A 25,242-nucleotide genomic window follows, 5' to 3' on the forward strand; every position below is an offset into this window, starting at 1 on the left:
AAATCCTAGTCTTTTAAAAACAACAAAATAGATAAACTCCATTAAAAATTCATAACAGAACATCTCATCAATATCAAGAATGAAAGATTGGTGATCATTTTAGATATTTTAGATATTAGAAGGATAAGAAGCCAATTTTTTTAAAGCTCCGATTTTTTTTTAACATTTATTTATTTGGCTACATCGGGTCTTAGTTGCAGTACATGGGATCTTTCATTGCAGCGTGTGGCCTTCTCTAGTTATGATACAGTCTTAGTTTCTCTGCGGCATGTGGGATCTTTGTTTCCTGACCAGGGAAACAATCCACATCTCCTGTTTTGGAAGTCAGATTCTTAACCATTTACCAGCAAGGTGTCTCTAAGCCAATTTTGTAAAAAACTCTATGCCAATCATTTTGGCAACTGAATAAAATGGGCAAATTCCTTGAAAACTACAGCTTACCAAAATATACACAAGATGAAGGAGAAAATGGGAATAGCCTTATATTTACAAAAGAAGTTGAGTTTGTCATCACAAACCTCCCCCGCAAGGAAACTCCAGACCCAGACTCCAAACAAAACCCACCAGGTTTCATAAGTGAAACCTATTCAAAGAAGTAACATCAATAGTGCACAAACTCTTTCAGGAAACAGGAGGCGGAGGGAACACTTCCCGACATGTTTTCTGAGACAAGCATGACCTCAGCACCATAACGTTAACAAAATATGACCCCTCTGAAAAAGGACATTTTTTAGAGCATCTAAGTTAACAAACTAACACTTTCATGAGAATCTCAGAATTGAAGTCAGCTCCACTGTAACAGAAATGACTAATTCAAGCCACTAAGAACCAACTTCAACTCCCATTGTAATATTAAACTTCATTTCATGATGTCTTTTAAGATCTTGCAGTGTTTGGTAATAAATGATTGCTTCAAAAGAAAAAAAGAAACTTCTGGCAAAGAAACCCAGAAAACCAAATTACTGGTTTAGCAGAAACCCAAATATAGTACTAGAACCCTGGAAAAACTATGTGTTTTGAAGGGAACGATATAGAAAAATCCAGGAGGAAAATGGGCCTATGCTCCTTGTAACTGGCGTGTGCAGCAGAACTTATAAATGTGTAAATGTGAATTCTTTGAAGAAAGCATTGCAGTTTCTATTTTGACAGATGTTCTTGTGGTTTTTCACTGTGTAGCTAAGTGACCTTCCTGCTCAGAAGATCTGTGATAATGAGAAGTGAGAACTTCTTTAGCTAGTTTTAAGAACCAGCATGCTACCTAGGGGATAAAACTGAGTTCCAACAGTGACTCTGACCAAATGAACATGCCCAGGTGTCATTCAACATGGCCAAGCATCCCTCCATAGAATAATTTCATTAGGAGTTCCCAGAGAGGGAAATACACACAGCTATAGAAAACCAATAGTGACCACATTTCTCAGTTGAAAATTTGGGGTCTACGGTCTGACAAAAGACTTTGTGGCTGGCAGCCTGACAGTACTGGTGGTTTATAAAAACAATATAAAGCTTGTTCATGATTGAAATAGGAATGCAGAGAACCTGGGGCGTTGGGCTGCCAGCATGATTCCAGTGTGGTCTGCAGCCTTGGCCCATTGGCAAGCTGCTCATCCTGCTCCATTACAGGGACATTGAAAGCAGACAGTGAGGGTTTAGAACTTTTACAGCCATCTGAGCTCTGACCACATCCAATGTGTGCCCATTTTTCAGTAATTCATGCTTATTGCCTCTTACAAAAATGCTAGTCCGAAAGAGATTGAGAACAACTAAAAAGATGCAGTCCTTCACCAAAGATTGTGTGTGATGCACTGTCCTAGAAGAGTCTCTAGGACGTGTGATTTTACAGCTGTTAGTTCTGGTGGGAATTGCAGGTAATTAGCTACTGATACTCTTGCCTGGAAAATCCCATGGACAGAGGAGCTTGGTAGGCTGCAGTCCATGGGGTCGCTACGAGTCGGACACGACTGAGCGACTTCACTTTCACTTTTCACTTTCATGCATTGGAGAAGGAAATGGCAACCCACTCCAGTGTTCTTGCCTGGAGAATCCCAGGGACAGGGGAGCCTGGTGGGCTGCCGTCTATGGGGTCGCACAGAGGCGGACACGACTGAAGTAACTTAGCAGCAGCAGCAGCTACTGATAAGTGGCTTCCCCTGTGGCGCAGTGGCAAAGAATTCACCTGCCAATGTAGATGATGCAAGAGACGCTAGTTTGATCCCTGGGTCAAGAAGATCGCCTGGAGAAGGAAATGCCAACCTACTCCAGTATTCTTGCCTTGGGAAACCCCATTTCAGAGGTGCCACAGTCCATGGGGTTGCAAAGAGTTGGACATAATTGAGCAGAATCATTAGCTACTGATGAAGGTAGTTCTGATGACACTCAGGGTGTCAAACTTCCCAGTTGATGTTTAAAATAAACATGAATGAGGAATTCCCTGGTGATCCAGTGGTTAGACTCCCTTGCATTCACTGCCAAAGACTCAGGTTCAATCCCTGGTCAGGAAACTAAGATCCCGCAAGCTGTGCTGCACAGCCTAAATAAATAAATGAATGGATAAGTAAATAGACATGAATGAATGCAAGATTATCTCTGCTGATCCAGTCATATCCTTCACCTTCCCCTTTGCTTCTGGAGAGAAAAGTGGGGATGGTGTCTCAGTCTTTGTGCCTAGAAATGCCAGGTCTGTGCCTGGAACTGTGCCTGGCAGCCTGATCTGCATGTGAGATCATTCCTGGAGTGATGACAAAGTGGGAAAAGGATTCTGGCCCCTAACAAGGAACAGGGACATTCCCGCAACTCCCGGATTGAGAAATTTCTTGCTTCAGAGCAGAAGTCCCGCCCCATACCCACTCCTGAGTGTTTGCAGGGCAGACAGCAGTGTCCTCAGCCAGATGCTGACAGCACAGAGGCTTGGGTCACCTCACATCTTACAAGAGTGCTTGAAGCTCCTCCGTTTTTCTGAGTCAGCCCCAAGCTTCACCTCCGTGTGGTTACTTCCAGGTGCAAACTGGAAATGATGTGGCCCTTTCTTCTTTTGCAACCTCCATAGTGAATGTGTAGGAGTCCCGTGTCCTGGGATCCCATCATTACTGGTGATCCCTTTATTTTCTTTTCTTTGAAAAAACTTTATTGGAGTATAATTGCTTTACAATCTTGTTATAGTTTCTACTGCACAACAAAGTGAATCAGCTACATGTATATATATATCCCCTCCCTCTTGAGCCTCCCTCCCACCCTCCATCCCACCCCTCTAGGTCACCACGGAACACTGAGCTGAGCCTCCTGTGCTGCATAGCAGCTTTCAGCTAGCTATTCATTTTACCTAAGGTGGTGTATATATGTCAGGGCTACCATCCCAGTTCGTCCAACCCTCCTCCTTCTCCCACTGTGTCCACATGTCCGTTCTCTGTCTGCATTTCCATTCCTGTCTTGCAAATAGGTTCATCTGAATCATTTTTCTAGATCCCATTCTATGAGTGCATGCTCAGTCGTGTCTGATTCTGTGCAACCCCATGGACTGTAGCCCACCAGGCTCCTCTATCCATGGAATTTTCCAAGCAAGAATACTGAAGTGGATTGTTATTTCCTACTCCAGGGGATCTTCCCGACCCAGAGGTCGAACTCCTACATCTCCTGCGGTGGCAGGTGGATCCTTTACCACTGGGCCACCTGGGAAGCCCTAGATTCCGAATATATGCATTAATATTCAACATCTGTTTTTCACTTTCTCACTTCACTCTGTATGACAGATTCGTTTAATTTTCCATGTACCAGAGGTTTTATTTTACAAAGTTAACAGTCTGCAACCTGCTTACACTGCTCTGGAGGAGGCTGACCCCACTTACCCTCACATTTTAAGGACAATCAAAAAATTCCAGGGTGATATTTGATTTCATGATACACCCAGCTTGTGGCTCATCAAGTTTGCCTGCAGAAGGTGTGTTTGCCAAGGAACAAGCTGAGTATTGTTTCTGTGGTTTGGCAGGGAAGATTTCTGAGGTGGATGGATTTGGGGGTGTGGGGAACAGCGCTCAGGCCATGAGAGGGTCCAGCTGAACATGAACGGGCCCTGGGGAGGGGTCTGAAGCTCAGAGAGGCAAAGCAGCAGCCAGCAGAGGTGTGGGCAGCGGCTGGGGCCTGGCCGGAGACTCTGAACACCACACACATGCTTCTCAGCAAGGTCCTGGCTACATGGCTCTGCCCCGCATTCCCATCAGCCTGGGGCTAAACATCCCCCAGAAGAAGGGAGAGCTGAGCTATTCAGGGTGTGAAGTGGGTAGAGGATGGAGGCAGCCACCTGACATTGGCCTGTGTCTCTGGGGGCCCACACCTGCTACGTGCCCCACCTGCCACTTGGGATTGACTTGTTACTGCTTCTTCACCTGGATGGGCCTCTCAGACCTGCCAGGGTTATCAGGGTGGTGCGTGGCCACACCGCAGGCCCATTTCAGTAGATGCAGGCAAGTTCCTGCCACTCTCCTTGGCAGAGGGCCAGACGTCAGGTCAGCCCATAGGGGACCTTGTTTATGACAACCAGTGAGGTACCGGGCAACAGCCCAAGGCTCACAGTTATCTAAGAACAGTCAGGGATCACATGCTGCTGCTGCTGCTAAGTCGCTTCAGTCGTGTCCGACTCTGTGCGACCCCACAGACGGCAGCCCACCAGGCTCCCCTGTCCCTGGGATTCTCCAGGCAAGAACATTGGAGTGGGCTGCCATTTCCTTCTCCAATGCATGAAAGTGAAAAGTGAAAGTGAAGTCGTTCAGTTGTGTCCGACTCGTAGCGACCCCATGGACTGCAGCCTACCAGGCTCCTCCGTCAATGGGATTTTCCAGGCAAGAGTACTGGAGTGGGGTGCCATTGCCTTCTCCAGGGATCACATGAGAGTTGCTTGAAATCAACATTATTTGTGTAATGTTATGCAGATAAAGTGGGTTTTCCAGGTGGCGCTAGTGGTAAAGAACCCACTTACCAACGCAGGGAACCCAAGAGACACAAGTTTGATCCCTGGGTCAGGAAGATCCCCTGGAGGAGGCCATAGCAATCCACTCCAGTATTCTTGCCTGGAGAATCCCATGGACAGAGGAGCCCAGCAGGCTACAGTCCAGGAGGGTGCAGAGAGTCAGACACAGCTGAGCACTTCTGCACATATGCACATAAAGTGAGCCGCCAACTGGAGGACGAGGGTCGCTGGAAGTCTCCAGGGGGTCTCGGACCCTTCCCCACCAACCGTGCCATCTGAGGACAACTGTGAATTCTCCCACACAGGGGCGACTCTGTCCCTCACCCTGACCCCCAGCCGGCCGCTGGCCCATTTGCCACACAGGGCGGAACAAGCTTTCAGCAGTGGGTGTGCAGGGCTGGGTGGGAACTTTGAAGGTGACAGAGACATGGATTTGTTTAGATGTGGCCCTCAAGGAGCTTAGGGAATACAATCACTACAGATGGTCACAAAATGAGGGGAGAGTAAGTTCCAAACTAGCAAGCAGGCAGCCCGGGCTGGGCCTCCACAGCCTGTGAAGACCCACACGGGCAGTTTTCTATGGGTCCAGGGTCAGGTTGGTGAGTTTCATCCTCCCAGCATTGGTCCATTTGGCCCCTCTTTCCAATCATCCCAATGCCCCCAAGTTCACTGTCCCTCATTAGGCATTTCTCCTCCAACCTCTCTGGCCCTGGACTCCTCACAGCATCTACCTAATCTCCATAATTCTGCATGACTTGGGGGAAAGGTCGAGGTAGACACGGCCCACCGTTCTGCACTGTTGCCGGCCCTGCATCCCTCACTCCGGCCTCCCTGGCTGGTATATAGTTCCCCATAAGGACCCACACTCCCTTCAGGGTGGCTTACACTGTGAAACTAACCAGCACAGATCTGGCCTGGGCTGCAGCGGCTCTGCCTGACTCGCTCCTTGACTCACCAGGAGTGGGCCATGGTGGTGTGCGCTGCCCTCTTTGTCTGGACGCCCCCTCCTACCACCCTTGCCCGGAGAATCAGTATGTGTCCATCCAAGGGGTTCCTGCCTGTGGTCAGCTGAAGAAGCCCCCAGAACCGTCCATTCCTAATCCTGGAACCTGTGAAATTCACCTCATATGGCAAAAGGGACTTTGCTGGTGTGATTAAGGATTTTGGGGTGGGCCCAGTGTAATCACAGAGGTCCTTACCCAGGGGGAGACTGACAGCAGAAAGGAAGAGGGTGTGATGGTGGGAGAAAAGCCTGCAGTGATGCATCCTGAAGATGGAGGAAGGAGCCAAGAGCCAAGGAACACAGGTGGCTTCTAGAAGCTGAAACAACCAAGGAAATGCATTCTTCCCCAAACACCATGGCTTCAGCCTAGTGAAACTCTTCTGGCCTCTAGAACAGAAAGGGGATAGCACTGTGCTGTTTTAAGCCGTACATTGGTGACAGTTAGTTACAGCAGCCCAGGAAACTAACACACTGTGCAATCATGATTCTACCTTGGAAGGCGTTTCAGCACAGGCTCTGTGAGAGAAGGATGGGGCCTCCCACAACCCCCATGTTCGTGGTCCCACGGCTCCCCGAAGGCCACAGTGACCACTGCAGTGCTGGGCTTTGCAGACATCTGTGAATTGTTCCCTGAGGATGTGGGGAATTGAACCCCAGCCACACAATTCAGCAACAACTGCCATCTATAACATGGCCCTACTCGTGACTGACTGGCTGGCCTGGTGACAACTACCACCTGCTTGGTCAGAGATAAAGACTGGCTGAGGAAAAGTCCCTGAAGCTCTTCTCGGGTATTTCAACTTGGAGCTGAGGGTGCAGGGCCAGCCCTCACTGACTAGTGTGAGAGGCAGGCCAGGGAGCCGGGTGCAGACTCAGGGCTGGTCCCTGCAGACTTCTGGGCAACCCTGAAGCCTGGCTTGCCCTCACCAGTCCCAGTGAGTCCAGAGATGCTGGCTGTGTGTGTACATATTCAAAGCAGTGTGAGTGTGATTAGCCATACTTCCTCCTTAGAGCGTCCCTCGGAGAAAGGCAGGAAGGGTGGGCCAGCACCCAGGGGCTGGGCTTCATTCTCTAACCTGGATAGAAAAGGGCTCAGTGCCTCGGAAGTGCCATTGGCCCATCATGCCTTATGGCCTCCAGGGCATCAGGAGGGAATGACCATCTCTCCTCCTTCCTACATGTTCTCCATCACAGCCTGGGGGTGGGGGTAGGGGGCATGAAGCAAGTTGGGGACCCCAATCCAAGACCACCCAGAGCAGCCACCTCCTGTCTTGGGGCCCACACCTCAGTTCCCACTTTATCTGGGATGGATTATAAACTCCACACAGCAGGGTTCTTAAAAAAATTTGTTTACTGAAGTAACCTAAAAGCCTAAAAGCATTATGACCCACACACAGATAGGGATTTAGCGATCACTTTTTGGAGGAAGGACAGCGCATGATGGATTTGGTTTGTAAGGATGAGCACTTCAAAAATATTACAATTGCAAACAACATCAAGGTCCCAAATTTAGAAATCTTCTTTACCTAAATGTGCTAATTTGGCAAATTACTGGCTTGAGTAAATTGTGGATTGTCTGTACATGGTTTTTTGTTGTTGTTGTTTGTGGAAAAAAGGATCAGCTATAAAACAGTGAAGGCCAAAGAATATATTGACACTGTTCAGAGTGGTATTTGCATGTTGCACAAGACAAATGAGAGGCCATCACACATATAATAATTATAGAAATGCAAATTAAAATAAGGACAGTGCATTTCTCAATGATTGGGTTGGCAGAGCCCAGGGCTATGTCCACTCCCATGCTGAAGTGGAGACAGAAGCCCCCACCATCAGTAGCAATGCAAACTGGCACAAATCTTGGTGAGTAATTAAAATTGTGTATCCCCAACCCAGGCCAAGCCTTGCATGTGTGACAGAGAAACCTCAGAACAACTACATGCCCACCAGGAGAGGAGTGGCAGCCCTGGAGGAAGGCAGACCTCCTGGGAAAACATTTATGATTATTGTGAGGTGAAAATCAGAGCAAGCTGCAACCCCACATGGAGAGCGTGATGCTATTGCTTGTGGGAAAATGTGTGTGTGTGTCCACAGGTCTCTGTGTGTGTCTGTGCATGTATGTGTGAGTGTTCATACACATGTAATTGTGCATATGTGTTTGTCATGTGTGTGTCCATGTGTCTACTTTTTTAAGCATAGGCAATCAGGAATAATGGTGATCATCATAGTTGATTTTCACCCCGTGCCATGCACTGTTCTAGGCACTTCACACATATTCATGCATTGAATCCTCCTAACAAGCCTACAAGGGGGTTACAATTGTTATCTCCGCTTTACAGGCTAGGAAACTGAGGTAGGAAACAGTCACATGACCTCCCTAAGGTCCCATGACCTCGTAGGTGGCAAAACTGAACCCAAGTGACCGGTTCCAAAACCCAGACCAGAATCACTTTGTTCTGCTGCAAGCCCAAAATATGAAAGGTAGGGCAGGTTATTGAACATTTTAAGGACTGTGGATATTTTTCAGTTTCTATTATAGTTTTAGATTATTTTTAGATTTAAAGTTATTCCTTTAAAAAAGGAAAAGAGTGACACCTTTCCCTTCGCAGTGAAAGAGTGCTGTGAGACTTCTCCTCCTCCTCCTGAGATGATGTAAGTGTGCCTGATGGAGAAACATGGGTAATATCATGCAGTTATGCAATCAGGTGTACATTTCACATGAATTACAGCGCACCTGGAGACACTGATGAAATCCTGGGTACCTAGAGCTGTCAAATGTGGTTTTTCAAAAAAAGGAATACACCAGCCCACACCCTGACTTCACAACGTATAATTAATTAGAGAAAGAAAGAGAGATCTGTCTGGATTTGTGACTTCAACTTTCCACCTGAAATATAAAGTTCTAAGAATATCATTTGGCTCTGCTCCTTGCTGCCTTTGCTTCTTGCTCTAACTTCCAGACTTTTTTATTTCTATTTTCAGGGCTGCGACCAAAATGAGAATGCAAATATATTCTGCATAATTCATAAGCTATACTACGAATGTTCAAGTGTTACTACTTGTGTCACAGCCACAAACGTAAGCACGAGTACGTCCAGACTGCTCTGTCTCTCACTCTCCAGCCAGCCAATAGAGCCTGGAGTTAAACCCAAGACTTTTGTCCGCAATTCCAGTCTCAAATTCTATGTTTACTTAATCAACCAGAAAAGGCTAAGCTGTTCATCTCACGTGCTATAAGTGGGAACAACTTTGCCGGTGGAAAGCACAGGAATGTTTGTGCCAGGCTGGTACCCCATATACTGTACCCTTTCCCATTTCCGGTACCGAGTATCATTCTTGTCCGCAGTTAGTTTTAAAAAAAGTACACATTGATTGAAATTCTAGGCACATGTCCATTCATGGAAATCAATGACTGCTATCTGTGGCTTGACCAGGACAATAACTTGTATCCCACCTCCAGAGATCCTGATCTAGCAGCCTGGGTGGGCTCAGGCATGGGGGTTTTAAAAACTTCCCAGGAGACCACAGTAGGGAGTCAAGGTTTTGAGCTTCCACACAAAGGAGCTCCTTGAATAAATCCCATCCCCAGAAAGAGAAGCGCCAAGGGTGTGTGGTTGTGTCCATCAAGCACACGCTGTATACACCTCACATGCCAGCTCCCTAGGACAGAATGGATACAAGGGAACTACCATGAACACCAACTGAGGGCCAAAATGGGTCAAAGCAATGAAAACACCACTGTGTAGGGAATACTGATCAATATTGGCACATGCTGCTCTTTGTCCAAATATGATCTCATTGAATCCCTGCTCTGGCTCACAGGCTTAGAGTCACTTCCTCTCCCCTTGAAACTGGACTGGCCAGTCTATTGCTCTGACCACAGAATGCAGCAGAAATGAACTTTTGAGATTTTTGCATCCAGTCCTTAAGAAGGTTTGGGCATCTACTCTCTCCCAAGCAGTGTCAGGTCACTGTCCTGCCAGGAGGTCCAGGCTGGACAAATGAGTGACCAGAGGTCCCCAGGAGAGGCCCTGGAGATGGGACACCATTTGGGACATTCCAGCTGATAGAGCTCTCAGTTGAACACAGCCACAGGAGACATCAGACCCCAGCTGATGCCAAGTGCAGAAGAACTGGCCCTGCAGAGCCCTGTCCAAACACTGATCCACAGAATTCTGAGCAATAAAATATAGTGTGGTGCTGAGCACCAAATAGGGAGATGGTTTGTTCCTTGGCAAAAACTGAACCACACTAAATCTCCTCTGTATTATAGAGGCTCTGCTAACCTATAGTGCCCAGGACACAGACACACACATCCCTTGAGGAGGCTTGCAAGATGGAGGTGCTTGGTCGAGCCAGACGCTAGGGCTTTATTCACTGAATGATCTTTTTATGAAATGTCTCGAGTGGTCTGAGGTGACCTGTCTTTACCCAGCCAAGGTGAGGGACCTAGGGGAAAAAGCTGACACTTCACACTGGATGTGCAGTTCTTTACTGATTACCTGGATCCCAGACCCATTTTCTGTCCTGCTTTGTGTCCCCAGAGGTTGCCGCTTGGAACTCTCATGGCTTGTGAGAGTCAGGGTAGGTCAGTAAGTGCAGGAGACTGGAGAGCACATCCTCAGGGCGTGCATGGCTTTCTCTGGTGCCACCATCAGGAGAGGCTAGGGCATCAGAGAGGCAGTGATGCAGCTTCCTGCTTCTTTTCCAAGCTGTGGTATACCACCCAGATCCCCTTCAAGACAGCAAGGTCTATTCCCCTGTGTAGGGAGGTCTGCACAATTGCACTCACCTCACATGCTAGCAAAGTAATGCTCAAAATTCTCCAAGCTAGGCTTCAATAGTAGGTGAACCAAGAACTTCCAGAAGTTCAAGATGGATTTAGAAAAGGCAGAGGAACCAGAGATCAAATTGCCAACATCCACTGGATCATAGAAAAAGCAAGAGAATTCCAGAAAAATATTTACTTCTGCTTCATTGACTGCACTAAAGCCTTTGACTGTGTGGATCACAACAAACTGTGTAAAATTCTTAAAGAGATGGGAATACTAGACCATCTTACCTACCTCCTGAGAAACCTGTATGCAGGTCAAGAATCAACAGTTAGAATCAAACATGGAACAATGGACTTGTTCAAAATTGGGAGAGGAGTACAGTAAGGCTGTATACTGTCACCATGTTTATTTAGCTTCTATGAAGAGTCAGTTCAGTCAGTTCAGTTCACTCAGTCGTGTCTGACTCTTTGTGACCCCATGAATCGCAGCACACCAGGCCTCCCTGTCCATCACCAACTCCCAGAGTTTACTCAAACCCATGTCCATTGAGTTGGTGATGCCATCCAGCCATCTCATCCTCTGTCGTCCCCTTCTCCTCCTGCCCCCAACCCCCCCCCAGCATCAGGGTCTTTTCTAATGAGTCAACTCTTTGCATGAAGAGTACATTATGTGAAATGCGGGCTGGATGAATCACAAGCTGGAATCAAGATTGCCAGGAGCAATATCAATAACCTCAGATATGCAGATGACACCAGCCTAATGGCAGAAAGTGAAGAGAAACTGAAGAGCCTTTTTATGAAGGTGAAAGAGGAGTGTTTACAAGCTGGCTTTAGAACTCAGCATTCAGAAAATGAAGATTATGGCATCTGGTCCCATCGCTTCATGGCAAATAGATGGGAAAACAATGGAAACAGTGACAGAATTTATTTTCTTGGGCTCCAAAATCACTGCAGATGGCAACTGCAGCCATTAAGTTAATAGACAGTTGCTTCTGGGAAGAAAAGCTATGACCAAACCTAGACAACTTATTAAAAAGCAGAGACATTATTTTGCCAACAAAGGTCCATATAGTCAAAGCTATGTTTTTTCCAGTAGTCATGGATGGATGTGAGAGTTGAACCATAAAGAAGGCTGAGTGCCAAAGAATTGATGCTTTTGAATTGTGGTGTATTTGGAGAAGACTCTTGAGAGTCCCTTGGTCTGCAAGGAGATCAAACCAGTCAATCCTAAAGGAAATCAGTCCCGAATATTCATTGGAGGGACTGATACTGAGGCTAAAGTTCCAATACTTTGGCCACCTAATGCAAAGAACTGACTCATTGGAAAAGACCCTGATGCTTGGAAATAATGAAGGCAGGTAGAGTAGGGCCCAACAGAGGACGAGGTGGTTGGATGGCATCACCTACTCAATGGACATGAGTTTGAGCAAGCTCCAGGGGATGGTGAAGGACAGGGAAGCCTGGCGTGCTACAGTCCATGGGGTCACAAAGAGTCAGAGAAGACTGAGTGACTGAACAACAGGGAGGTCCCTGTCCTCAAACCACATCCCTCCAGGCAGCTGACATCCAATGGCTGGTCAGCATAGAGTGGAAAGACTTGAGCCTCTGCCCAAAGTCAGGGACGTTTTGAAGGACCCTCCCTCTGGGGGTTAGCTGAGGTCACTGTTGGCATCAGCTCTGTTCAGTCCTCCCTCTGTCCCACACTACTCCCTTCCACCAGCTGTCCCCTCCAAGCCCCCCCAGTTCAGCTCTCCCCCCAACTCCTCCCTCTGGGCCCATCCCCTCCCTCACCACCTCCACTCATCTCTCAGGTACGGATCCCCTGGATCCATCTGGGTGGGAGCCAGTTCCTGCACATAACAGTGTGTTGTCCCTGCAGTGTGGAGTCATGTTATTATCACCCCCTTTTTAAAAGGAGAGAAAGAAGGAAGGAAGGGGTGGAGGAGGATGGAAGGAGGAAAGGAACTGGGGAATCAGAGAGACATGAAACTGACCAAGCCATCCACTGGTAGATGAGGCAGGTTCAGCTTCCATCCATCTGGTTCCAAAATCCATGTGACCAAGGTGTTTATTTGATTATAAAGAGAGTGGCTCTTCTTAGCCTGTCAACTGAGGAACAGAGTTGTAACTCTCTGAGGTGAATTGCATTTCTAAAAGTAGAGGAATAAGAAAATAATTTTTAAGTCTTCCTTTTAATGTGTGAGAAATATGCCTTCCCTCACATGAGTGGAGGAAGCTGTAGGAGGCAAGTGAACAGAGGCCTGCCATGAGAACGGAGTTATTGGGAAATGCAGAAAGAGAGAAATGAAACCTTGGAGACATGCTTGTCACCCCACTCCTGACGTCACCCCCACAAAGGATTCTCCTGGATCAAAACCCTCCTCTGCCCTCGAATGATGGATCAGCTCTCTTCCAAAGTAGAAAGATGTATGCTGACAAAACCTTCTTCCCCTGAACCTCACAAAGTCAATTTCCACAGAAGAGCAACAGCAGAAAATAAAATACCACCTACACTCAAAGTAAGAAAGTGGAAACCACACAGCATTAACTTAGAGATGGCCAGTCAGGGCAATGGGCACAGTGCATAGCTCTGACTCCTTTGCTTATACACACAACACACATACACACCCAATACATACAACACACACACAACACAAAACAGGAACAACACACAAAACATATGCAACAAACAATATACACAGCCCACACAGCACACAACACACATACGCCCCATCACACATATATAACACAACACATCCACCCCACTGTACACAACACACACAACATACATAACCCGCAAAACAGAGAAACACAGCACACAAAGCGTACACAACACACAACACAACACAAAATATACACAACACACACAAAGCAACAGAGAACACACACACAATACACATACACACACTTTTGAGCAGTCCAGTGGAAGAAAGCAAAGCAGATATGCTCTGATCGCCGGAAACGAGGAGATCCCAGGTGGAGGGATGGGTCCCCCAAGGGGCCAGCTCAGCAACCAGGATGACCCCTGGGGTCCCTTTGGTGGGAGTGATGCTGGCAGGTGAAGGTCAGCTACTTAGGGACTTATCTAAGAAGAAGATGAAGGAAAGAAAACACCACCAGAGCCCTGGATGGCCCAGGAACTAATTCAAGTCAAACACCACATTCTAAGTGTCCCTTTGACCATGGAAGAGTCACAGCTGTGTTAAACCTTCAGGGTTCTCTGCCCTTTCCTTCTCGGGCTGGGAAGGGAGTGAGAGTAATGGGTGCAGCCCAGAAACCCACGGGGGACCAGCAAGCTCTCAAGAAGGAAGGCCTAGTCTCTCCCTAAAATGGTGCACTTTTTTTTTTAACTTTTGTCCATGCTCTGCAGTATGTGGGATCTTAGTTCTCTGACCAGTGATCAAACCCATACTCGCTGCATCGGCAGCTCAGAGTCTTAATCACTAGACCACCACGGAAGTCCCCAGTGCACACTTTGGATTTTTTAACTCAGCTCAGGTTTGAATGGGTGAAGACAGAGGAGGTCTCAACAATGGACTGTTTGTGTTCTCTAGTGCAACACGGAGGGGCTTATGATGACATCTACAGAATGTTCGTCAGGGCCAATCTTAACAGCAGCATTTACTGCCACTAGCAAAAGGAAGTCTCCTGGAGGATATAAGAGGGAAATTGGTGAGCCCAGGGCTTCCCCAGTGGCTCAATGGTAAAAAATCTGCAAGCAATGCAGGAGCCGCAGGAGCTGCGGGTTCAATTCCCTGGTCCGGAAGATCCCCTGGAGGAAGGCATGGCAAGTTCAGTTCAGTTCAGTTCAGTCACTCAGTCGTATCCGACTCGGTGACCCCATGGACTGCAGCATGCCAGGCTTCCCTGTCCATCACCAATTCCCGAACCTTGCTCAAACTCATGTCCATCGAGTCACAGATGCCATCCAGCCATCTCATTCTGTGTCATCCCTTTTCCCTCCCACCTTCAATCTTTCCCAGCATCAAGGTCTTTGCCAACAAGTCAGTTCTTCACATCAGGTGGCCAAAGATTTGGAGTTTCAGCTTTAGCATAAGTCCTTCCAATGAATATTCAGGACTGATTTCCTTTAGGATTGACTGGTTGGATCTCCATGCAGTTCAAGGGACCCTCAAGGGTTTTCTCCAACACCATAGTTCAAAAGCATCAATTCTTTGGCACTCAGCTTTCTTTATAGTCCAACTCTCACATCCATACATGACCAATGGAAAAGCCATTGCTTTGACTAGATGGACATTTGTTGGTAAAGTAATGTCTCTGCTTTTTAATAAGCTGTCTAGGTTTGTCATAGCTTTTCTTCCAAGGAGCAAACAACTTTCCATTTCATGGCTGCAGCCACCATCTGCAGTGATTTTAGAGCCCCCCAAAATAAAGTCTGTCACTGTTTCCATTGTTTCCCCATCTATTTGCCATGAAGTGATGGGACCGGGTGCCATGATCTTAGTTTTCTGAATGCTGAGTTTTAAGCCAATTTTTTCACTCTCCTCTTTCACTTTCATCAAGAGGCTTTTTAGTTTCTCTTGACTTTCCACCGTTAGGGTGGTATCATCTGCATATCTGAGGTTATTGATATTTCTCCTGGCAATCTTGATCCGGCTTGTGCTTCATCCAGCCCAGCATTTCGCATGATGTACTCTGCATATAAGTTAAATAAGCAGGGTGACAATATACAGCCTTGACGTACTCCTTTCCTGGTTTGGAGCCAGTCTGTTGTTCCATGTTCAGTTCTAGCTGTTGCTTCTTGACCTGCATACAGATTTCTCAAGAGGCAGGTAAGGTGGTCTGGTATTCCCATCTCTTTCAGAATTTTCCACGGTTTGTTGTGATCCACACAGTCAAAGGCTTTGGCATAGTCAATAAAGCAGAAATAGATGTTTTTCTGGAACTCTCTTGCTTTTTCTATCATCCAACAGACGTTTGCAATTTGATCTCAATCCAGCTTGAACATCTGGAAGTTCATGTTTCACATACTGTTGAAGCCTGGCTTGGAGAATTTTGAGCATTACTTTACTAGCATGTGAGATGAGTGCAACTGTGTGGTAGTTTGAGCATTCTTTGGCATTGCCTTTCTTTGGGATTGGAATGAAACTGACCTTTTCCAGTCCTGTGGCCACTGCTGAGTTTTCCAAATTTGCTGGTATATTGAGTGCAGCACTTTCACAGCATCATTGATTAGGATTCGAAATAGCTCAACTGGAATTCCATCACCTCCACTAGCTTTGTTCGTAGTGACGCTTCCTAAGGCCCACTTGACTTCGCATTTCAGGATGTCTGACTCTAGGTGAGTGATCACACCATCATGATTATCTGGGTCATGAAGATCTTTTCTGTGTAATTCTTCTGTGTATTTGCCACCTCTTCTAAATATCTTCTTCTGTTAGGTCCATACCGTTTCTGTCCTTTATTGTAGCCATCTGTGCATGAAATGTTCCCTTGGTATCTCTAATTTTCTTGAAGAGATCTCTAGTCTTTCCCATTCTACTATCTTCCTCTATTTCTTTGCACTAATCACTGAGGAAGCCTTTCTTATCTGGGCATGGCAACCCACTCTAGTACTCTTGCCTGGAGAATCCCATGGACAGAGGATCCTGGTGGGCTACCGTCCATGGGGTCGCAAAGAGCAGGACACAAGCGGAGCAACTTTTCACAGCACAGCACTGTGTTGTGGTGAGCAGAATACTGTCCCCCTCAAAGATGTCTGTGTCCTAAGCTCTGGAACCTGTAAATATATTAAGCTACATGACAAAAGAGGATTAGGGTAGCAGGTGAAATGAAGGAAATTAAAATGAAGGGTGCTAAGCATCTGACCTTAAAATAGGGAGATTTTCCTGGACAGCTGAGTGTATCCAACATGGTCTCAGGTCCCAGCTGTGGGTGAGGACATGAGAGACCAGAGGTGTGGGGAAAGAACTTGAACTGCTGTTGCTACTCTGAAGGAGTGAGGACACAATCCCAGGGATGCAGAAGAACACCAGCAGCTGAAAAGGCTCCCCTGCAGCCTCCAGACAGACCGCCACACTGACTCCTTGCTCTGAGCCCCAGGAGACCCATGTCAACCTTCTGAACTACCGAAGTGTGAGATAACAGATGTATGTTGTCTGAAGTCAGCACGTTTGTGATGATTTGTTACAGCCACGGTAGGAAACTAATGTTTAGTTTAGTCTGTGTTAGTCGCTCAGGTGTGTCCGATTCTCTGCAATCCCATGGATGGTAATCTGCCAGGCTCCTCTGTCTATGGAATTCTCCAAGCAAGAATAGTGGAGTAGGTTGCCATTCCCTTCTCCCGGGGATCTTCCTGACCCAGGGATCGAACCTGGGTCTCATGCATTGCAGGCAAATTCTTTACCATCTGAACCACCAGGGAAGCCCTAGAAAACTAATACAATTGCAGAAAAATTAGGAAAGGTATTATATTGCATGAAAATAGAACCATATTACACTGACTGAATTGTAATTCTTTTTCATGTAACAGCACACAGAAAACATGTTTCTAATTTTCTTTGACAATCATATACACACTTCTACAACTCAGTCTCAGTACATGGAGTCCATGTGCTAGAATGTATTTGTTCCACCCCTATTATCACGGTTGTTTGTTTCAGAGGTTAACAGTCTGTGTACACATCCTTGATTAGTATCTCAGGACAAATCCCTCGAACTTCAACTGCTTTGACAAAGAATAGAACTTTCTTTTTAAATGTGTGGCTTTGGATTTCTGAGATCATTGCTATGACACACCACCCCTCCTCTGGCCCCAGATCCTTGCTGACACAGGGCATTGACCGTATATCTTCTTGATCGTTTCTTCTGCGAGGTCCTCCCTCCGCCTCCTCTCTTTACTGCCAGACACTTTCTCTCAGGGATCACATCGCCGGAGGCTGTGACTGGGTGAGCCAGTTGCATTGCTCTCTGGACCACAGGAAGCAGCCCAAGGGTAGGACAGACGTTCTTCCAAGGTTTAAAGACCATTAATTTCACTGGTCTGCTCCACTTAATTTTTGAAGTACTGTGTCCTTTCTGTTCCTCTTAAAACTTCATTTTTCTTTCAAGAAAATTTGGGACCTAGACTAGTCACTGGCAACCTTTCAAATTACTTTGAAATGGTCAAAATCCTTTGATTCTTCCGTGTGTTTTTAGCCGGAAGAAAGGCTGTTTAGAGTTGTCATGCAGTGTCCAAAACACACATATATTCACCATGGTCTTAATGTCACTTGCTAGAAGCCAGGAGTGCACAGAGCACCCTTTAGTGTCCATAGGAACCCGGAGCCTCTGGTTGGCAAATGGCCTGATGATCCCTTTGAAAAAGTCTGTGCATAGAGGCGAGGTGTGCAGGCTTCCATCCCAACTCAGCCTGGGAAAATGGCTAGTGGTGAGTCTAGCTTCTCCCACTTAGCACCCACAGGCTAAATTAACTCTTGGCTAATGAGATCGTTCCATCAAAACAGTTCATCAAACAGAAACTGGCTGGGCAGATTCCCAGAGCCTCCAACACTGTCCAAGACTGACCATCACCTGAGCCCTCTCGGATGGCCTGAGGGAGCCAGCCTGGAGGTTCTTAGAGCCCAGCAGTCCTCTGGCATTCACCCAGCCCAGGCTTGCTCTCACCACCCCTTTCCACCACCAAGCATCTCCCTAGTCTAACTTTTTCTCCTCTGATATCCCACCTTCTCCATCCCAGGAAAAACTGCTCGTCATCTCAGCAGGTGTGTGTTTGTGGTTTGTGTGGGAGAGGGGAAGGTGTGGATTGTGTGCCCACGTGACCACGGTGAAGGCTCAGTAGGGGTGTGCGGTCCCGAGAGCCTGCACTTGCTCGGGCCTAGACTGAGTGTGGGGATCACCAGCACAATTCTCCACAGGTAGAAGTGCCGTTTCCAGCTTCATTTTATTTCTCAAATTCAAGCCAGTCCCTCCCAGGATGAACAAGGGCTCCACCTGCCCTCGACTTCTCTAGGTTATACACACCCTGTCAGTATGGGGGAAGCCTCATTTCACAGACAATAATATTGTACAAAGCCCCCACACGTCCGGCGCACACTGCCCACCAGACAAGTCAGTACCAGGTACTTTGTGAAGAAGGTGAGTGCTTGGCCATCTCCTCACAGTCCAGTGCTGGGGCCATCACTACCCAAGTCATGACAGGCATCAGACCGCCACCCTGGACCTCACGGCTACCGCATCTCCAAGCAGAGTGCCTTCACCACACCGAGGGGGCCACTGCTCCCAGCATCAGGCTTCAGGGGGTCTGGTTGACCTTGAGATCCTGCAATCAGCCCCTCCAGGGGCACAGCGCTGGTCTCCATCCTCAGGCCCCGTTTTCCAGATGGGCAACCTGTCTCCAGCTTCGAGTGGGGAGGAGGACTCATCAGCTTGAGAGTCTCTAGAACAACAGATGGTAATTTGTTGACACTGAGAGATTTAAGGGGACTCAATTGCAGTCTTACTGAAAAAGCTTCCTCTAAAATAAGAAAGCACACAGATTCCTCAACGCACAGAAATTGCTGACAGCTTTGTTTTCAACCCAGAAGGAGTAAAAAGAAGCTGACAACTTATTTTTGCAGGTTAGGCTCATTCAAGTCTATTTTTAGATCTTTTTCCTAAGTAAGTGCACCAGAATAGCATTCAGTTTGAAAAATCACCATCTGTTTTGAGCAGTAAGCCCTGTCTGGAGGGTTCTGGGGTAGGCATGCCTGGCTGATCAGAGCCAGTGTCCCTGCAGAATAGAACAAAGGGTATTTTGTGTCCCCAGAGTGGTGTGGAGAGAATGCCCCGTAAGAGTCACTGACATTGTAAATGTCCATCAAACAACCCCTAATCTATCTTATTTATAAATTGAGCACCACCAAAAAATGCCCTCGGCTTTTAAAAAGAAGTTCAAATATTCCCTTGTATTTAAATAGATTTCTTATAAAAAAATCATTCAACCTTATCTTGGTTGTTAAGATAAAAATTAACCTACAGAAAAAGCCAACGCAGGATGCTATAAAAGGCCCCTTCCCCGCCTAGATTTCCGGCTTATGAGAGCCACTCCCTACCACCCTGGCCAAGTTCTTTCCCAAAGCCCCACTCAGGAGTGACTCACGCTTTTCTATGAAAACGCAGTTGGTGCATGAAATAACATCACGACAGTGGGAATCTGACATATGAGTAACAGGCTCTGAGCACCTCCTGGAACTAGCGTCGGCATGTGGCACCCGGGGAGGGCCAGGGGGACGGCGGGCGGTCCCTAGGCCCGCAGGCCTGGCCGGGCCGGCAGGGCTCTGGCTATTTTTAGCCTCCAGTGGACTTAGCTCCCTCCACCCTTTGGAATAACCTAGCTCTAAATGCCATTTTTCTCCTACAAGCCAGAAAAAGCCTGCAAGGAAGGCTGCAGATTTAATTGGTCAGTACAAGCGTGGTAGGTCTGACAACCAAGATGAGAAGCCCAGCCCAGCCCAGCGAGTGCAGAGAAGGGTGGGTTCGGGGACCCCATGGACACCACACAGTGCTTGTTGCTGTTTCAACACAAGGTGGGGTGGAGGGGTGTCTCTCTGCATAGAGACCCCCAAGACCCCAATATCCCCTCATTATTGTTGGCCTCTCTGAACATTTTACACAATAATTATCAACAGGAACTCATGCTTGCTCACACACACTCCCTTTCTCTCCGTCCCTCTCTCTCCTCCTCTCCGTCTCTCTCTCCTCTCTCTCCATATACACAGAGTCCTTCTTGGGGAAATCACTGCTAAAAAATCCTATGTGCAGTAGTTATGTCATAGGATTTTGTAACTCGCAGTGAAGTTCAACGGAAACCCAAGCACAACAAGCCACCTCTTATCTACGCCTTGTTCCAGGAAGCAGCTCTGTCCTTGTTACCACCCTCTCCAGAGCCACCAGCACGTAGGCAGCATCAGTCAGCCCAGAGCTGCTTCCTGAACCTTTGCACCAGCTCTGGGATGACTCCAGAGTCACTGTTTACTCACCCGAGTGGCTTTCAATGAAGCCAGAGTGTTGGAAGTCACGGGGACAGGGAACTCTCCCAAGCTTGGTGGTGGACAAATGCAACCCCTTAGCAATGAAGCTAAAACTACAGGCTCCCCTGCTGAAGTGGAAAGAAAGGGCCATCAGGGTAGGACTGTAGCCTGAATTTCACACAGCTCAAGTCCCATCTCCATTAAGACACTTGCCTGCCACTGCCGTCCCTCAAAGCCAAGTGCACCAGGTTATCGAAAAATCTGCTCTTCGAAGAGGAGGGGCTTGGGGCTTCGGAGAACAGTGTATAGGCAGCAGGGTGAAGGCTGGATTCCTGCTTCATCACCTTGTCCCCTTTCTCATGAACATATGTGGCTGCCCTGTAGGCTAACTAGTCTTATATCCCTTCTAAGTGTCTCATCAAACATGCAGGCATTGTGTAAGATGTTCAGGCAAAAGAAAACCAAGCATTCTCTTCTTTAAAGTTTTATTTAGGGAACAGGACATGCTTATTTCTCTCTTTCTATTTCTCTTTTTCTTTATTAAAGTATAGTTGATTTAGAGCTTTCCTGGTGGCTCAGTGGTAAAGAACCCGCCTGCCAATGCAGGAGACATAAGAGACGCTGGTTTGGTCCCTGGATCGGGAAGATCCCCTGGAGAAGGAAATGGCAACCCACTCCAGTATTCTTGCGTGAGAAATCCCATGGACAGATAAGCCTGGAGGGCTATGGTCCATGGAGTCGCAGAGTTGGACACAATTTAGCGACTGAGCACACATAGTGGATTTACAATGTGTTAGCTTCAGATGTAAAGTGATTCAGTTATATACATATATCTGTTCTTTTTCAAATTCTTTTCCATTATAGGCTATTACAAAACATTGAGTACAGTTCCCAGTGCTATACAGAATATATAGTAGCGTGTATTTGTTAGGATGTTATTTAGAAAAAGTCCACTGGTGGTTGCCTAGTCATCTGGCAGCAGAAACCTGTAGAATTGCTCCAGATGCAATAAAAAACCAGGGCACCTGCTGTTGGTTTCTGAGTGTGGGCATCATCATATTTTGAGGAGCCCTATCTGGAAGTAACTGGACATTTATCAATCTCTCTTAGAAAATGAATAAAGTGACAAATAACAAACATGGATTGAGCGGTGACTTAAGATGAACCAACTTAAGATGAACCAACACTTTATTAAACACAGCAGCTCTTACAACACTGGGGAAGCATGGGCGTACCTGTGCCGAGCTTGCTTACTCAGTTAGTGGCAACATGGATTTATAGACCGTTAACAATAACCTAGTGGTTTCCTGAGTGTTCATAGTGCAAGTGCAGAGGTGAACAAGAAAATGCCTTAATAACTGGAGATATAGGCACATGGGTCTGCCCAATGATACTCCACATGTATATCTGTGTCATTAAAACCAAGTGTGGTGGGGGTCTCCTGCATTGTATCCCCAACTCCAAGAATGGAGTCCTAATGAAGGCTGTCGATTACAGCACCTTGCCCTTGTCCCAGTCCTTCCCAAAATATAGAGGTAGGATCACTCTCCACTTTGGTTGAAAGACTGGGAAGACACAACCTGGGGACCACCAGGGGCACGTCCTCTTCCGTGCACAGGGGAGAGGGAGAGACGAGAAAAGATGGAGACCACAAGTCTAGTTGTCCCAGAAGCTGGCTGGTAATTCTCTTTCCCTGCCTAATTTAGTTCAAGTTAGGTTTGTGTTTCTTGCTACCAAAAAAATTCCTGCATGGGCCTTGGTGACTTACCCTGACCATGCCCCCTCCATCACTTGACCCCTTTCCCCTGACAGTGGATTGTGTATCTTACCTACCCGGCTAATTTAGGTCCTCACTGATAGGGTCACACACTGGAGCATGCTAGTAACCCCATCAGCCTCTCCCAAGCCCTCAATATGCTGTTGGTCTAAAGAAAATGCCTTTAAGCTGAGGTCTAGAGAGAGCAGAATTCCCCAAGCACCGGGTTTAGGAGGCAAAGCCCACAGATTCCACCCAATCCAGGTCCCAGACTACTCATTTGACTAGAATCACTTTATCGGTTGTTCGATAATGGACTGCCTCCCCTATATTAAATTTATGAAAAGCCAAATATAGTTTTTAGGGGTCTATTACCCAGTTCATGACAACCTCCAGAACCTTCTAACAACACTCACAAAAGTCAATCAATGAGGGATAAAGACCCCACGAAGAGCTTCTCTCCAATCATCCTTCAGGGGGAAAGCGTATCAGCAAGAACCTGGTGAGGAGATTGCTAAGAGGCTTAATCTACTGTCAGGGAATGGGGTAAAAAATGGACTTCTGAGACCCACTGGCCCTGTCATGCACCTCCCCCCGATACGGATTTTGTGGGGACAGAAAGCTCAGTATGCCTTGTCCCCGTTTATAAACGAGTTCCCTTCCTTGCTGCATACAGCGTGCTAAGGTGACTAACTAGCATGGAGCCACGGGCTACCTGGGTCTGTGGATGTGACCTAGAGGTATGGGGTGAGAGCTGGGTACAGTTGCTGGCAGGACCTGAGGTGGCTCTTGGCAAACACCTGCATTTGTGGACATACAGAAAGGAATGCTTTAACGTAAGTCATAGACATAAAAAGAGAAAATGCCTTTAGGGCAAGTTGTGGATGGACAAGGAAGAAATGCTTTACGGTGATTTGGGGGCATCACGGGGAACGGATGACCAACTGGGTCAAGGTTGGTCCTCGGGGGCTGCTGTGATTTTTCTGGCCAGAATAGCAGCCCTCCCTTCAGTTGGAGAGACCTCCATCCCCCACTTGGGCCTTCCCTGGAGGCTCAGGCAGTAAAGAATCTGCCTGCAATGCAGGAGACCTAGGTTTGATCCCTGGGTTAGAAAGATCCTCTGTAGAAGGAAACGGCAACCCACTCCAGTATTCTTGCCTGGAGAACTCCACGGACAGAGGAGCCTGGCGGGCTACAGTCGATGGGGTCGCAGAGTCTGACACGGCTGAGTGACTGACACTTTCACTTTCTTTCACATCCCCCACTTATAATTTCCACTGTTGTGGCCACAAAGAGGACATGTGATCTACAAGGCCCACCAGAGCTCACTCCCGGGAGATTCTGAGTTAGACCTGAGTAAAGAGAGTCCCCCTCCTTCCCTGGTGGCAAGGCAGGCAGCGTGGAGCTGAGGCCAGCCAGAGGATGAAGCCATATGCCAGAGGACACATGACAAGAAATGAAGAGTGCCCCTGAAGCCCTGCGACCCTGGTTCCCCTGTCCTGTCAGAGTTCCATGCTGAGAAACATGAAACTCCTTTGTGCCTAAGCCACTTTAGTTGATTTCCTGACATTCACATCAAAGAGTCCTTATACCCAAGCATGTCACACTGTACTCAATGAAGACTTAAAAATCTTTAACAAGATGCAAAACTTTAATTTACTATTTAACCATATGAAATCAATAATAAGCATCATATTAAGTATCTATCATGTTTGGGGATACGAGAGGCATAGCTTTGTGGCCCCAAAATGTTGAATAATAGCAACTGTATATTCACACTACTATATATAAAATGATCAACAGAACCTACTGTATAGCACAGGAGAAGCTGCTCAATACTCTGTACTCTGTAATAACCTAAATGGGAAAAGAACTTGAAAAATAATAGACACAAGAATATGTGTTACTGAATCACTTTGCTGTACACCTAAAACTAACACAACATTGTTAATCAACTACACTCTAATATAAAAAATAAAGAAAAAACAGTAACCGTATATTCAGTATTGAGCTCATAAGATGGAGCATTGCAAAATAGATAGCAAATTAGAATACAAAAGGCAAAATTAAAGTAGAAGCGTGTTCATGCATGAACCAAGCTCATGAAACCCCCACTCTGGACAAAATTCCCAAATAGGTTTCTCTGTTTCACTCAGTAGCTTTAAAGCAGTTGTTAATCACAGATCCATTAAGAAGCCAAAACACATTCGGTTATTTCTGAAGCGTGTGATTTTGGAACTCTGTTTGAATCTTCCATAGTGGTGTGATGAGAATTATGTCACAAAGTTAATCATTCCCAGTATGCTTGAATTCAGGGTAATGAAAAGCTTGTGCAAGTAGCCATGAATCAGTGAACGTCACATTGCATAATGGGTTTCGAAGCACGTGTCGGGGATCCAAGCCCACGTCTGCACAATGCAGGCCAGAGTTTGTGCCTCCTATTGACCTTTCCTGAAGCAGAACTGGAACCATGTGATGCATCCTTCCTGCCAACAGTCAACTTATTGCCAATAATTAAGTTGGATGATATGGTGAAATAGACATTTTGGTTCCTTTGGAGTTCTAAAAAGAAGATTCTTTGAAGTCTGTGGTTTCTGGCACAGAGCTGTGGCTGGCTGGGATGTATTACACTTGGTCATTACAAAAACTATCCATTAAAATGAAAATCAAATATTTTGCTCAAATAGTTCCTGGCATTTGTGTTGGAAACAATAGACATAGCCCCACTGTAAGATTATTTTATACGTAAGAAAAGTAAAAGCTCAAAGATGCCAGGAGCAA

General features: G+C 46.7%; 1 long non-coding RNA gene across 1 annotated transcript; it reads right to left on the reverse strand.

Moving 5' to 3' along the window:
* Positions 1-18,618: 18,618 nt before the first annotated feature.
* Positions 18,619-20,572, reverse strand: LOC122710246. Its single transcript, XR_006345861.1, has 2 exons — positions 19,835-20,572; positions 18,619-19,132 (listed from the first exon to the last, which is right to left on the reverse strand). It is a non-coding gene; the product is annotated as an uncharacterized LOC122710246 (long non-coding RNA).
* Between the last annotated feature and the right edge of the window lie 4,670 nt (positions 20,573-25,242).

Source organism: Cervus elaphus, chromosome 16, assembly GCF_910594005.1.
Source record: "Cervus elaphus chromosome 16, mCerEla1.1, whole genome shotgun sequence".
Taxonomy (NCBI): domain Eukaryota; kingdom Metazoa; phylum Chordata; class Mammalia; order Artiodactyla; family Cervidae; genus Cervus; species Cervus elaphus.